This window comes from Rhinatrema bivittatum, chromosome 9, assembly GCF_901001135.1.
Source record: "Rhinatrema bivittatum chromosome 9, aRhiBiv1.1, whole genome shotgun sequence".
NCBI lineage: Eukaryota > Metazoa > Chordata > Amphibia > Gymnophiona > Rhinatrematidae > Rhinatrema > Rhinatrema bivittatum.
This window is the reverse complement of record NC_042623.1, coordinates 158840336-158854264: the sequence shown is the minus strand read 5'-3', so window position 1 is coordinate 158854264 and position 13929 is coordinate 158840336. Positions and strand designations below refer to the sequence as shown.

The window sequence follows — 13929 nt, the reverse complement described above, 5'->3', positions numbered from 1 at the left end:
TGTGGCCTATGCCTAGGTGAGGTCCTGATCTCTGGTCTAAGTCTACACCCAGGTCATAGTGTTGTGCTCCGGTCTAGGCCAAGTCCCTTGCTTTAGGTTTTGCTTTGGCATATGCCATAGGCGAGGCCCTGGCTTTGGTCCTGGGCCTAGACCCAATGGATCAATTTTGTTTACAAAACAAAATGTGAAAACCAATGAAATTATCAGATTTTTAATCGTTTTGCTTTGATAATGAAATGCAACAAAATTAAATGAAATTTCATCTAATTTTCAATTAATTTCTCCCAAATGCTCATTCCTAATGACTATAATAAGTGTTTTTATTCATGTATAGCAGTTGTGAAGCTTTCCCCTTTGAATTCTCTGGAGCCAAGGTGAATAGGTTTTTCAAAGTACACAATGTAATGAGTTAGAGGACTTGGCAATCATTTTTGACTTCTTATTCTTGTTCACATCAACATTTCAGCCTGAGAATGCTGGAGGCTAAATGTGAGGCTGCTGTAGAAGGTGGTGGGTTGAGAGTGAGATTAATGTGCGTGGAGATGAGCAAGTAAGACATCTAAGGAAGGAGTGAGGTTGGGATGGAGATGGGTGAGTGAGAGCGGGGAGGTGAAGGGTGGTGACTAGAGGGAGATAGATGTGACTGAATGGAGGTAGTGAGCAAGACTGCTGGGGAGGGAAAGGGGGCTGGAGGGAGATGGATGTAGGTGGGTGTAAGTAGGCTAGCAAAAATGCTGAGGAGAGGAGGGGGGCTGGGTGAGGATAGGTAGAGGTAAGCGAGTGAGAGTGCTGGAGAGGGGAGGGATGGAGGATGGATGGAGATGAACATTGGTGGGTGGAGGTGGGTGACTGAGATTGAGATGGAGGGGAGGGGTGGGAGCAAGACACGTGTGGGTGGAGGTAGGTGAGTGTGACTGCCAGAGAAGGGAGGGGGATGGAAGGAAATGGGCGTGAATGGGTGGAGGTGGGTGGGTGAGATTGTTGGGGAGGGGTATGTGGATGAAGGTGGGTGAAGGTGGGTGAGTGAGATTGCTAGGGAGGGACTGATGGGAGATGGGAGTGGCGTGGCTGGAGATGAGTGATTGAGACTGACAAGCTCTCATTCCCCATGCCACTCCATGTCTCTAGTGTAGAGCTTCCCAAACCTGTCCTGAGGACCCCCCAGCCAGTCGGGTTTTCAGGATATCCATAATGAATATCATGAGAAAAATTTGTATATACTAAGTCTCCAAGCTATGCAAATGTACCTCATGCATATTCATTGTGGATAGCCTGAAAACCTGACAGGCTGTGGGGTCCTCAAAACAGGTTTGGGAAGCCCTGCTCTATTGTCTAAGTCTCAGCTATCATCTCCCCCAGCTGGTGGACTCTCTCTCACAAATCATGTAGAGGAGGGGCATTGAGGCAGACTGCTAGGGTCAGGGGTTGAGAGTTGAAATTCTGTTACACGAAATTTGATTTGCCTGATAATGTATACAGGCATTGAGAAAGCAATAGATAACCTGTGTATTAAATAAAAGGAATATTTGTGAAAAAAATTCCATAAAGTGATAACAGTATAATAAAATTATAGGTTTAATGAAAGGGCAATAACAATTCTCAGGTTTTGGTTCTGGTTCATATTGTACCTAGTCAGATTATTTTTTTACTTAGTGACAGGGTACAGTATAATTTATTGCTATAGCTACCGTTTATTCTGGGGTTTTGTTTTAGTAAAGAATGGATGCACTTTTGAAACAAAGTTGATATATTGTTAGATTATTTTCTGCTGATGTATTTCTAGATATTTTATGCTTACTGTATTTATATTCTTATTGTAAATTGCCTTGGGTCTCCTTTGGTGTAAAGAAGACTGTATATAAAACTGAATGTTATATTGTCCCCGAAGATTTTCCTGCTCATTTTTTTGTGGGAAGCACTTCATTTTTTTCTCTCAGTTTTGGGAAATGTGCATCTCTAATATCTTTCTATTTTGCACAGTACAGGAGGAAATGTGTTTCTTTTTCTCCAGTGTTCTATTGCAAACAGTCTAGCTTTTTGAGGTTTCCAGTTCAGTTTTTATCTATATATTTCTATTTTTAATTAGTAGTCATTCTGTATTTGGTGAGGGTCTGTTTGTGTGTTGCATGTGCGACTAAGATTATGTAATCTGCTAGCATGTTGTATCTGTAGCAGTTCTTTTGTTCCATTTTCAACCTGTACTTCTCAGTCTAGGACATTGTTTCTCAAACGTTCATGATTACTGTGACCCCTATGAAGACTTTTGTATGTCTTGTGTACCCCTAGGGTCATAGAATTATAAAATTCACAGCAAATACTATAGCCTTATTAAAAAAAAAAATGCAATAAAGCATTTGTCATAAAAGAAAGATAAAGGGTATGTGGTAAATTATGGTAAATATTTTTTATAACATCCTATAAGGTTTTAAAACAACTTGAATAATATTGGAACTGCTATATAGATTAATTTTTATCATTGGGTAATGGCGGATTTCCTGACTAGTCTTAGTTTTACATGTTTTTTTAATGTCAGTTTTATTGTAGGATTATATTTGTTTTATTTTGTTTTAAGTTTTTTATTTTTAAATATGTTTATTTTTGCATTAGAATTGTAAACTTCTTTTTTGTTGTTGAAAAGTAGGATATCAAACATAACCACACTGTGATGTGTGGCAAGATGTTTGTCTTAAAAATGTCCCGAGGCAGAATCCCATTGTCTCCTATAAATATAATTGCAATGTTTTCATAACTACAGATATGATTTAGCATTGGTAAGTACATGTAGTCATTGAGTTTAAAATATTGAAAGTATTATAGATGTGGCAGACTATTTAAAAATCTGTTGTCAGGTTTAGTCTGCAGTATTATTTATCAATAAAAGTAAACAACCATCTGATTTCCAGTAGCACCCACTCATGTTAACCTTGGGCCCAGCCAAAAAATAAGTTCTGGCTACACTACTGGGCTGCACGAGGGAAAGCAAGATTCCATCTGAAACTATGCTTCTCTGTGTCTGTGGCTTTTCCCATTCTTGGCTACAGCACAATTGCAGCAATGCAGTATCTGCCAGGTATTAATTTCTTTTATTAACCACCCCCCCCACCCCCCCCCCCAGATGAAAATGAGTTGAGTTGGCAGCATAGATCTCTTCTGGGTCCTCTTCCCTTCCCTGGACTCTGTATCACACAGCCAACTTTTCTATACCGTTCTACAGAGAGCTATGTCTCTATCTCTACAGTTTACACATTAATACTATAAAAACAATGAAAAAATAAGAATAGATTAGAATAAAAATTACATAAAATCAATCAATACAAATAAAATCTGACTAAAAGTATCTAAAAATCATTACTTAAATAGAAACAGTAAAAAAAACAATAAAACAAAATCACATCATTAGCTCTCAGTCTGGAATTTAAACTGCACCTTGTGAATTAATCCCATAAGCTTGCTGAAAACACCAGGTCTTTAGGTCCTTTTTAAATGTTCTCAGGTTAGACTGAAGTCTCAAGTTTTGTGGCAAGGTATTCCATAATTTTGGACCTGTGATTGATATCGCACGGTCTCTGACCTCGCTGAGATGTGCGGATCTTACCATAACATCCTCATAGCAGTCAGCCCGCTACACAGGGGGACTGCGTCCTCAGTCACCCCCTTCCCCCCCCCCCCCCCCCAATATACTAGTCATTGTCTGGAGTGTGTGTGAGAGAGAAGGGGTGTATCACTAGAGAGGCAGCCCTCTATATGGGGAATTGATTGGCAAAACCCTCAGAAATTATTTTCAGCTTTTTTTTTTTTAATTCATTTTATCAGGGAACTATGGAATCTTCCTCTGCTAGCATTGTACTTCAGAGCGATACTGCCTTTTTTCATGGGTCACACATAGGGACTTACTTATAGCAGTCCTGTTGGTTGAGAGGTTTCAACCTTTTTTCAACTTGCTCCTTTAAGCATTTAGACAAGCACCAACATTTCCTTTGACGAATCTGAAATTCCTCTAATCCTTGCTCCTGATAGTTTATTACAGGGATAACCCCACCCAACATGGCTGTAGCTGAACTCAGTGAATCATTTATTCCTTGAAAGGCTCGAGGACATGCACTATCTGTACAATGTTTGTCCAGTTCTGACATCCAAAAGGACTTTCTAATCCAACTTCAGAGGCCAGTGCCAAACCATTAAGAGGTGTCTGCTGTTCAGACAACCTCTGCAACATAAGATAAGTGATGCGCAATGTTGTGCAAAGGTGGCCTGGCTGCTATTTGCCCCTTTCTGAGCATCTTCCTAGTTTTCACACTCTGATTGAAAGGGATGGCTATTTTATGACACTTCTCAATCAACCATTTCAGGACTTGGCTGCCACCCTCCTTGCCACCAAGCCTCAAAGCATCCCGTACTACTAAATGCAATTTATGTGAGATGCATCTGATGCAACAGTCAGCCAGAACCTTAGTAATATTGGCAGTTCGTTAACTGTCTAGTAATGTTGATAGGCAGTCTATAAATTTTAAATAAATAAGAATAACAATAATCTTACATAATTTTTACATAATTCTTACATAAAAAATCGCTATTTTCAAGTTAAAATTAAAAACATGATTTCTGATTAAATAGAACAAGGGAGTCCCTCAAGGATCGTCATTATCAGCCACTCTATTTAACATTTACATGATTCCAATTTGTCATTTTCTAAGCAGACTCGGCCTTATGCACTATATATATGCCAATGACATCCAAATCTTAATTCCAATAAATTCTCCAATACAGACAACTCTCAAACTGACAGAGATATACTTATCCATGATTAACCAACTATTAACCAACATGAAATTAATGCTGAATGTCGATAAAACTGAAATCATATTATTAGACAGGAGAGCTGCATTTGAAAGCGAACGGTCGGTCCCTGAAGGAGGCAACTCCGGAGACTTCATAGGAGCTGGGAGAGAGGCCCGCGCAGCCGGCGCTTGAGCCCATCGGGGTAAGGCCCTTAACTCTCGCCCTACCACCGTGGGCCCCGCCCCGGCCACGCAGGGATCTTACCTCTTCTCTGCCTTCCTCTTCTAGGCCTTCCTCGTCCATCCGCTCCACGCCGTCTTGATCCAGCCCCCTCCTGCCGAGTGATTCTAACCGGGGGGGAGTCAACCAGGGTTGGGCCTCGTCCTGCCGACCGAAGCCGCCTCTGCTCTACAAAGTCGCGCCGGTGACATCACCCGAGTGCGACGGCACACGATTTAAAGAGTCGACCCGCTACCAGGCGCCCTTTTGAAAGCGAACGGCCGGTCCCTGAAGGAGGCAACTCCGGAGACTTCGTAGGAGCTGGGAGAGAGGCCCGCGCAGCCGGTGCTTGAGCCCATCGGGGTAAGACCCTTAACTCTCGCCCTACCACCGTGGGCCCTGCCCCGGCCACGCGGGGATCTTACCTCTTCTCTGCCTTCCTCTTCTAGGCCTTCCTCGTCCATCCGCTCCACGCCGTCTCGATCCAGCCCCCTCCTGCCGAGCGATTCTAACCGGGGAGGAGTCAACCAGGGTTGGGCCTCGTCCTGCTGACCGACGCCGCCTCTGCTCTACAAAGTCGCACCGGTGACATCACCCGAGCGCGACGGCACACGATTTAAAGAGCCGACCCGCTACCAGGCGCCTTGTGCCGAAGGAGAGCGACAAAGGGGCCCGCCCCTTTGTGCACCCCTTCGTGCAGACCCGAACCCTACAGTGTCAATCAAACTCTCACTAGCTCATCCACAAGCACCCACCAGCGTCCATTCTTCCAACCTCTGTCATACAACTCAGCCTCACCAAACATTATTCATCCAGACTATCAGTCATCCAATCCAGCCTACTACAACACAGACAACCAGGTGAGACGCTGCAGTCTGCACTGACGCTATAGCTCAGACAACCATTCTCCACATCTCAGACAACTGGACTCCACATCTCAGACAACCGGACTTCACATTATTATTATTTATTTTTTTTATATACCGACATTCGATCTCAATTGAGATATCACACCGGTTTACATTCAGGTACTGTAGGTATTTCTTTATCCCCAGAGGGCTTACAATCTAAGTTTTTGTACCTGAGGCAATGTAGGGTAAAGTGACTTGCCCAAGGTCACAAGGAGCGACAGCAGGGCTTGAACCTTGGTCTTCTGGTTCATAGTCCACTGCTCTAACCACTAGGCTATCCCTCCTCCCATCTCAGACAACCGGACTCCACAACTCAGACAACTGGACTCCACAACTCAGACAACCAGACTTCACATCTCAGACAACCGGACTCCACATCTCAGACAACCGGACTCCACATCTCAGACAACCGGACTCCACATCTCAGACAACCGGACTTCACAACTCAGACAACCGGACTCCACATTTGCAGACAAGCAGACAGTACAGCTCAGACAACCAGATGATACAGTACAGACAACCATACAAAACAGCTCAGACAACCAGACGTTACAGCTCAGACAACCAGACGATACAGCACAGACAACCAGACGATACAGCACAGACAACCAGACGATACAGCACAGACAACCAGACGCTACAACTCAGACAACTAGACTCCACAGATCAGACTACAAAACGCTATCAGTCATTCAATTCCAGCAACTCAGACAGCCTTACCTCTACATTCTTACCTCCAAACTCCAGCAAATCATACGGCATTTTTATTTATCAATCAATCTACAACTAACGCTACTAATGCTCCTAACCATGCAAGCAATGTGCCACGGTCTCCCAATACCGATTCTCCATCATCGAACGCTACTCGCAGGAAAATCAACCATACTCGCAAATCAACGCACCTACAAATCCCTTATCCCTATCATGATTGCTCCAATCACCCAACTTCTAGTATTTGCTCTTTTTTCTCTGATCTTATTTAATGCTCAATCACTATCCAAGAAATCACTGATCTTAAATGACCTTCTCCTAGATGCAAATACGGACCTCTGTGCCATAACAGAAACATGGCTTAAATCTACAGATATAGCTTTAATTAATCAACTACCAACTCAGACCTACGACTTTTTCTCTATCCCCCGACAGAAGAAAAGGGGTGGGGGTATTCTCCTAGCAGCTAAGAAAGATCTGAGATTCTCACACTACCCAATTAAATCTGACTCAAAACTAGAAACAGGCCTTTTCAAATCAGACTCTCTCCAAATCCTTCTAGTATACGCCCCTCCAGGCCTTCTAGAAGCAGATGCAACACCCATCCTTGAAATTATAGCATCTTATCTAAATCCAGACTCCCCAACGATAATCCTAGGAGATTTTAACTTACACGTTGACAACCCCACACTCTCAACCAGCTGCGAAACCTTCCTTACCGCCATGTCTGCAATGGGATTCAAACAAATAATCAACGAACCTATGCACAAGGCAGGTCACACACTGGACCTTATCTTTCTGAACTCAGGTATAACACATTCAGTACACCCTACATGCAAACTAGTTCCCTGGTCAGACCACTCATTAATCTCCACCACCTTTTCGATGACCCAAACGAGCAACAAACACTCCCCTCAACATTCATTTCTCTACAGAAAAGTAAGCTCCTCTGACGAACTCAGCAATCATCTAAACACGGAACTCTCACTCATAGACGTCACATCCCCCAATTCAGCCATAAATTCCTGGTCTACCATAACAGAAACTGTGGCAAACAAACTATGTCCACTGATAACAAAAAAATTGAAACAAGGTGCATCCAAAAGACAGCCATGGTTTACTAACGAACTTAGAAACCTCAAACTCAGTCTACATCAGAAAGAAAGTAAATGGCATAAAGCCCCTTCCCCCGCTACGCTTTCTGTATGCAAACTCGCCCTCCACTCATACAAGAGCTCCACCTTAAAAACAAAAAGGGACTTCTACGCACATAAGATTCATGACCTTATCTTCGACTCCAAAGCCCTTTTCACATTCGTCTCCAATCTAACTCAGGCCAATCCACCAGACATACCAATCAACCAAGCTCAAACAAAAGCAGATGAGCTGGCACTCTTCTTCAGTAATAAAGTCACAAACCTCCTAACACAATTAAAGCCCATTACTGGCACACCAGCCAGTACCTACATACACCACAATAAGGACATATCCCTCCAATCTCTTGAACTCACCACATCCTCAGAGATCCAAACACTTCTGAAGAAAATGAAACCTTCATCACATCCCTTCGACCAAATCCCGTCTAAATTACTACTTCTAATCCCGGACACCATCAACAAAACCCTGGCGGACATCATTAACTGCTCATTTACCCAGGGTTTCTATCCAGACGACCTTAAACTAGCATCCATCAAACCGCTTCTCAAGAAACCTAACTTGGACCCCAAAGATCCTAACAGCTACCGTCCAATCTCCAATCTTCCATTCATTGCCAAGGTGATGGAGAAACTAGTTAACATGCAACTATCGGACTACATAGAAGAACACAAAATTATATTCCCTACTCAATACGTTTTCAGAAAAGCTTCAAGTACCGAATCCCTACTCATCTCCCTGACGGACTACCTCACCTTGGGCCTCGACAAAGGACAGGCCTTCCTATTGATCCTATTGCACCTATCGGCAGCATTCGACACTGTAAACCACGCCATACTACTAAACCAGCTGGTGAACATCGGTATTACAGGATCAGCACTAACCTGGTTCAAGACATTCCTAGAGAAAAGAGGTTTCAAGGTTAGAATCCACAACAAAGAATCCCTCAGATACCCTTCTTCACTAGGAGCTCCTCAAGGTTCCTCACTCTCACCAACACTTTTCAACATATACCTTCTCCCGCTTTGCCATCTGCTAAACAAATTGAACCTAAAACACTTTATATTTGCCGACGATGTCCAGATCGTGATCCCCCTCAAAGAATCCATCACTAAAACTCTAGAATTTTGGGAAAACTGTTTTCAAGAAATTAACGGCATCCTTTCCAGGTTAAATTTAATTCTAAACCAATCAAAAAGCGAATTCCTGCTCATCTCTCCAGAAAACTGCAAAATCACTACGAACCCGCCAGCCAACTTGCAAATCTCAAAAGTAAGAGATCTAGGAGTTTCTATAGACAACCGGCTAAACCTAAAATCATTTATTAACCAAACAACTAAAGACTGCTTCCACAAACTACACGTATTAAAAAGAATAAAACCCCTCTTTCATTTCCATGATTATAGAACAGTGCTCCAAGCAATAATCTTTGCTAAAATAGATTACTGCAACGCTATCCTACTAGGTCTCCCATCATCCCATACTAAACCTCTCCAAATGATACAGAACACGGCAGCAAGAATCTTAACAAACAAGAGGAGAAGAGATCACATTACGCCAGACCTCAAAGACCTTCACTGGTTGCCAATCCACTACAGAATAATCCATAAGTCCCTCACCACAATCTACAAAAATATCCATGGACTTGCTCCACTCTATCTACAAATAACTCTCAAAAAACACTCCTCCACCAGACCCATTAGAGAAGCGTACAGAGAATATCTACAGGTACCACACGCCAATACCACCCAACATATAACATTGAGAGATCGGGCCTTCTCCACAGCAGGTCCCCCACTATGGAACTCCATCCCCTTAGAATTACGACAGGAACCATGCTTTCCAACCTTCAGAAAAAGACTTAAAACATGGTTATTCAAGAAAGCCTTTCCGGACCCTTACTGATTCTCTTCCATCAAACTTAGCCATACTGATCATCATCCATTAAACTGATCCAGACATTACCAACTACTGCAACGTTCTACTTTTATGTTAAACTTCTATCATCTTCTTCTTCTACTCCCAGTTAGAATCATCCCTGTTTTATTGTAACTTTCTTTTCTGTGCACTTGTTATAATTTGTAATTTATACTCTCATGTTATAGTTATGTACGTTATAATGTATTGCTCACCCCTTATTATATGTAAACCAACATGATACGAACCTCCGTGAATGCCGGTATAGAAAAACACAAATAAATAAAATAAATAAATAAAATAAATAAAACCCCTGAATATCATACTTGAGGATAATAAAACCAACCTTGCAATAGGAAACAATGCACATGATTTAGGAGTTATCATTGACTCCAAACTTACTCTAAAAAAGCATATTGCTAATAAATTGAAAGATGGTTATAATAAATTACATACTCTTAAATGTTTAAAACCTTTACTGGATCAAAATAGAACAGTACTTCAAACCCTATTGTTCTCCAACATTGACTACTGTAACGCCTTACTACTAGGTCTCCCTCAATCGACCATTTGTCCCCTGCAAGTCCTTCAAAATGCAGCAGCAAGGATCTTAACAAATACAGAAAAATATGACCACATTACACCTGTTCTGATCTCCTTACATTGGTTACCAATAAATTATCATATTGAATATAAAACTCTTTGTATCATACATAAAATAATATATGGTGAAGCAACAGAATGGTTCAACGTCTCCATCAGGCTGCATACACCACAAAGAAATTTAAGAATTTAAAACAATATCCTCTCCAACCCAAATCGACTTCAGAAAAAACCTCAGCACCAAAACTTTACTACTCTCATTGAATGACACTATACTCAGAGGCTTTGACAATGGGCAAAAATACCAACTCATAATGTTAGACCTATCTGCAGCTTTTGACACAGTGAACCATAACATACTCATGGACCGTCACTCAGAAATAGGGTTATATGACATAACCCTGTGATGGTTTTCATCATACCTTTCCAACTGAAACTAACAAGTCTCAGTCAATAACAACTTATCAAATAAAATTAACCTTCACACTGGAGTGCCTCAAGGTTCTGCACTTTCTGCAACACTCTTCAATATATATCTTCTGCCAATATGCCATCTCCTAAAAGAACTCTGCTTGACCCACTTCCTCTGTGCCGATGACATACAAATATTAATTCCAATCCAAAATTCACTGGGTGAAACTTACAAGAAAACTGCCACAAATCTATCCACAATCAAACATCTGCTAACCCGCTTGAAACTCATAATTAACATTGAAAAAAACTGAATTAATTATCATGGATCGGAAACCCAGCCCATCACTACCACCTCCCCTCTTGCTCGAGAACCATAATGAACCCATCTCCCCAGTAACACATACATGCAACCTAGGAGTGATCATAGACAATGAACTATCTTTAAAAAACCACATCATAACCAAAATTAAAGATGGATATTACAAACTATTAACCCTAAGATGCCTAAAATCTTTTCTAACCATGGAGGACTTCAGATCTGTACTTCAACTACTCATTTTCTCCAACATCAACTATTGGACTACCAGCTTCTAGCATCAGAACGCTCCAAATCCTACAAATCTCAGCAGCAAGAATTCTAACAAGCATTAAAAAACATGAACACATTACACCATTCCTTATTTCCCTACACTGGTTACCAATCAAATACCATATAGAATATAAAACCCTGACCATTACACACAAATTAATATATAAAGATCAATCAAATTGGTCTAGCATTAACCTCATTCCTCACATGACTCAACAAAACCTACGTTCAAACAACAAAGGCCTTCTGAGAATTCCCCCTGTCCAAACAGCACAACTATCAACAACCCGTGAAAGAGCATTCTCCATCGCCTGCCCTAAATTATGGAACTCACTCCCGATGGACCTTAGAATGCAACCCAACTTAATAACATTCAAAAAGGATCTGAAAACTTGGCTGTTATTCAAAGCTTACAATGAAACCCTAACTCTCCCTACAATACCTCAGCAACTGAACTCCCAAATGAACTTCAACATGTTTAGCTCCCAAGGACAACATAACTCCGAACCATCTCCAGCTGAGAACATAACCGTTCCCATAGTTTAATTCCCACCTTATTACCTCACCCCTCTTTACCTTACCTGCTGTACTTTTACCTGACTGTACCTGTACCCACACCTCCCTGTACATTTACCTTATCTTTACCTTGACAATGATCTCTGTACTACCTGTCTATATATCCCCTTGTTGAAACATGTAAACCGTTGTGATGGCATTACTGAATGATGGTATATAAAACTTGATAAAAAATTTAAATAAGATCAAATAATAAAGGCCTATTGTTCATCCCAATGGTACAATCTGCATATCTAATGCAGGTTAGAAATAGAGTGATCTCCCTTGCTGGGCAAAAATTTGGAATGCACTACCAGAAAAACTAAGATTGCCACAGAATTCAAAATTATTTAAAAGAGATTTAAAAACATGGCTGTTTGTAATGACCAGTAATCACTTTTTTTTTTTTTTTTTTTTGCAGGACAACTGATTTAAACTTCATTATTTTAATCACTCTGTATCCTTAATCATTACCATGATTTATCTATTTTATTGTATTTTTTTATGCTATTTGCTTATTTTATATGGTATTACCCTTGTATTTTAGAATAGCTGTTTTTACTACTTTTATTTCTAATTATTTATTCATGTAAACCGTTGTGATGGTATCCTCCAAATGACGGTATATAAAACCTTGTAAATAAATTAAATAAATAAATAAATAATCTCTACTTTCCTCCTGTGGCTTCCCTGCTGCTTTAATTGAAGCCTAGGCAACCACAATGGTGGTACCAGCCTCTTCTACAAGCAAAAATGCTCTATGCTGCTTTTCCAAGTGATCTCTTGTTGCAGTAAGACATGTCCAATTATCCTTTCCATGCTCGTAATCTTTTTACCATGGATACATTCAGCAGACCTCTGATCAGCCAGAGCATAAAAAAAGATTTCAAGTCTGGGATTTCTTTCTAGTATCCCTATACTGTCTATTTACTGAAGGGTATTTGTTAGGGGTGTGAATCGTGTGATCGATCGTCTTAACGATCGATTTTGGCTGGGGGGGGAGGGAAATCTTATCATCGTGGTTTTTTTTAAAATCGTTAAAAATCGTAAATCGGGGGAGGGCGGGAAAACCGGCACACCAAAAAAACCCTAAAATCCACCCCGAACCTTTAAAACAAATCCCCCACCCTACCGAACCCCCCCAAAATGTTTTAAATTACCTGGGGTCCAGTGGGGGGTCCCGATGTGATCTCCAGCTCCCTGGCCACGGCTGCGTTGAGAAATGGCGCCGGTGGCCCTTTGCCCTTATCATGTGACAGGGCAAAGGTAGCGCCGGCGCCATTTTGGTTCCTGGCTCCCGACTTCACGCATGCAGGAGATCGCCCCCGGACCCCCGCTGGACCCCCAGGGACTTTTGGCCAGCTTGGGGGGGCCTCCTGACCCTCACAAGACTTGCCAAAAGTCCAGCGGGGGTCCAGGAGTGACTTCCTGCACGCGGGCCGTATTCAAAATGGCGCCGGCGCTACCTTTGCCCTCACTTTGTCATACGGTTATGATATATGTCATATGGGTATGTCATACGGGTATGACATAGTGATGGCAAAGGTAGCGCCGGCGCCATTTTGAAGATTGGCAATATGGCCCGCGTGCAGGAGGTCGCTCCCGGACCCCCGCTGGACTTTTGGCAAGTCTTGTGGGGGTCAGGAGGCCCCCCCAAGCTGGCCAAAAGTCCCTGGCCATGGCTGCATTGAGAAATGGCACCGGTGGCCCTTTGCCCTTATCATGTGACAGGGCAAAGGTAGCGCCGGCGCCATTTTGGTTCCTGGCTCCCGACGTCGCCCCCGGACCCCCGCTGGACCCCCAGGGACTTTTGGCCAGCTTGGGGGGGCCTCCTGACCCCACAAGACTTGCCAAAAGTCCAGCGGGGGTCCGGGAGCGATGGTCAAATGGTATAGGGGTGATTCACTTGGATTTTACATTCCGGCTACCATCTGCTACTACATTGCCATTGCTGATCTCCTCCTTCTCCTACTTAGAAATCTGACTAGCAAAGAAACCTTCACACCCTTCCTCAGTTTTTCCCTTCACCTTGCTAGCAGAAAATTCAGTCAACATTAGGACAAATCAGATTCATCA

At 42.1% G+C, this 13929-nt stretch overlaps 1 long non-coding RNA gene across 1 annotated transcript in view; it reads left to right on the top strand.

The window, feature by feature from the left end:
* LOC115099497 overlaps positions 1 to 12388 on the top strand; it is a 133798-nt gene extending 121410 nt beyond the window's left edge. Inside the window, exon 3 of the long non-coding RNA XR_003858807.1 lies at positions 12275 to 12388. This is a non-coding gene — a long non-coding RNA (uncharacterized LOC115099497). The remainder of the gene's footprint in view (positions 1 to 12274) is intronic.
* The last annotated feature ends 1541 nt before the right edge of the window (positions 12389 to 13929 follow it).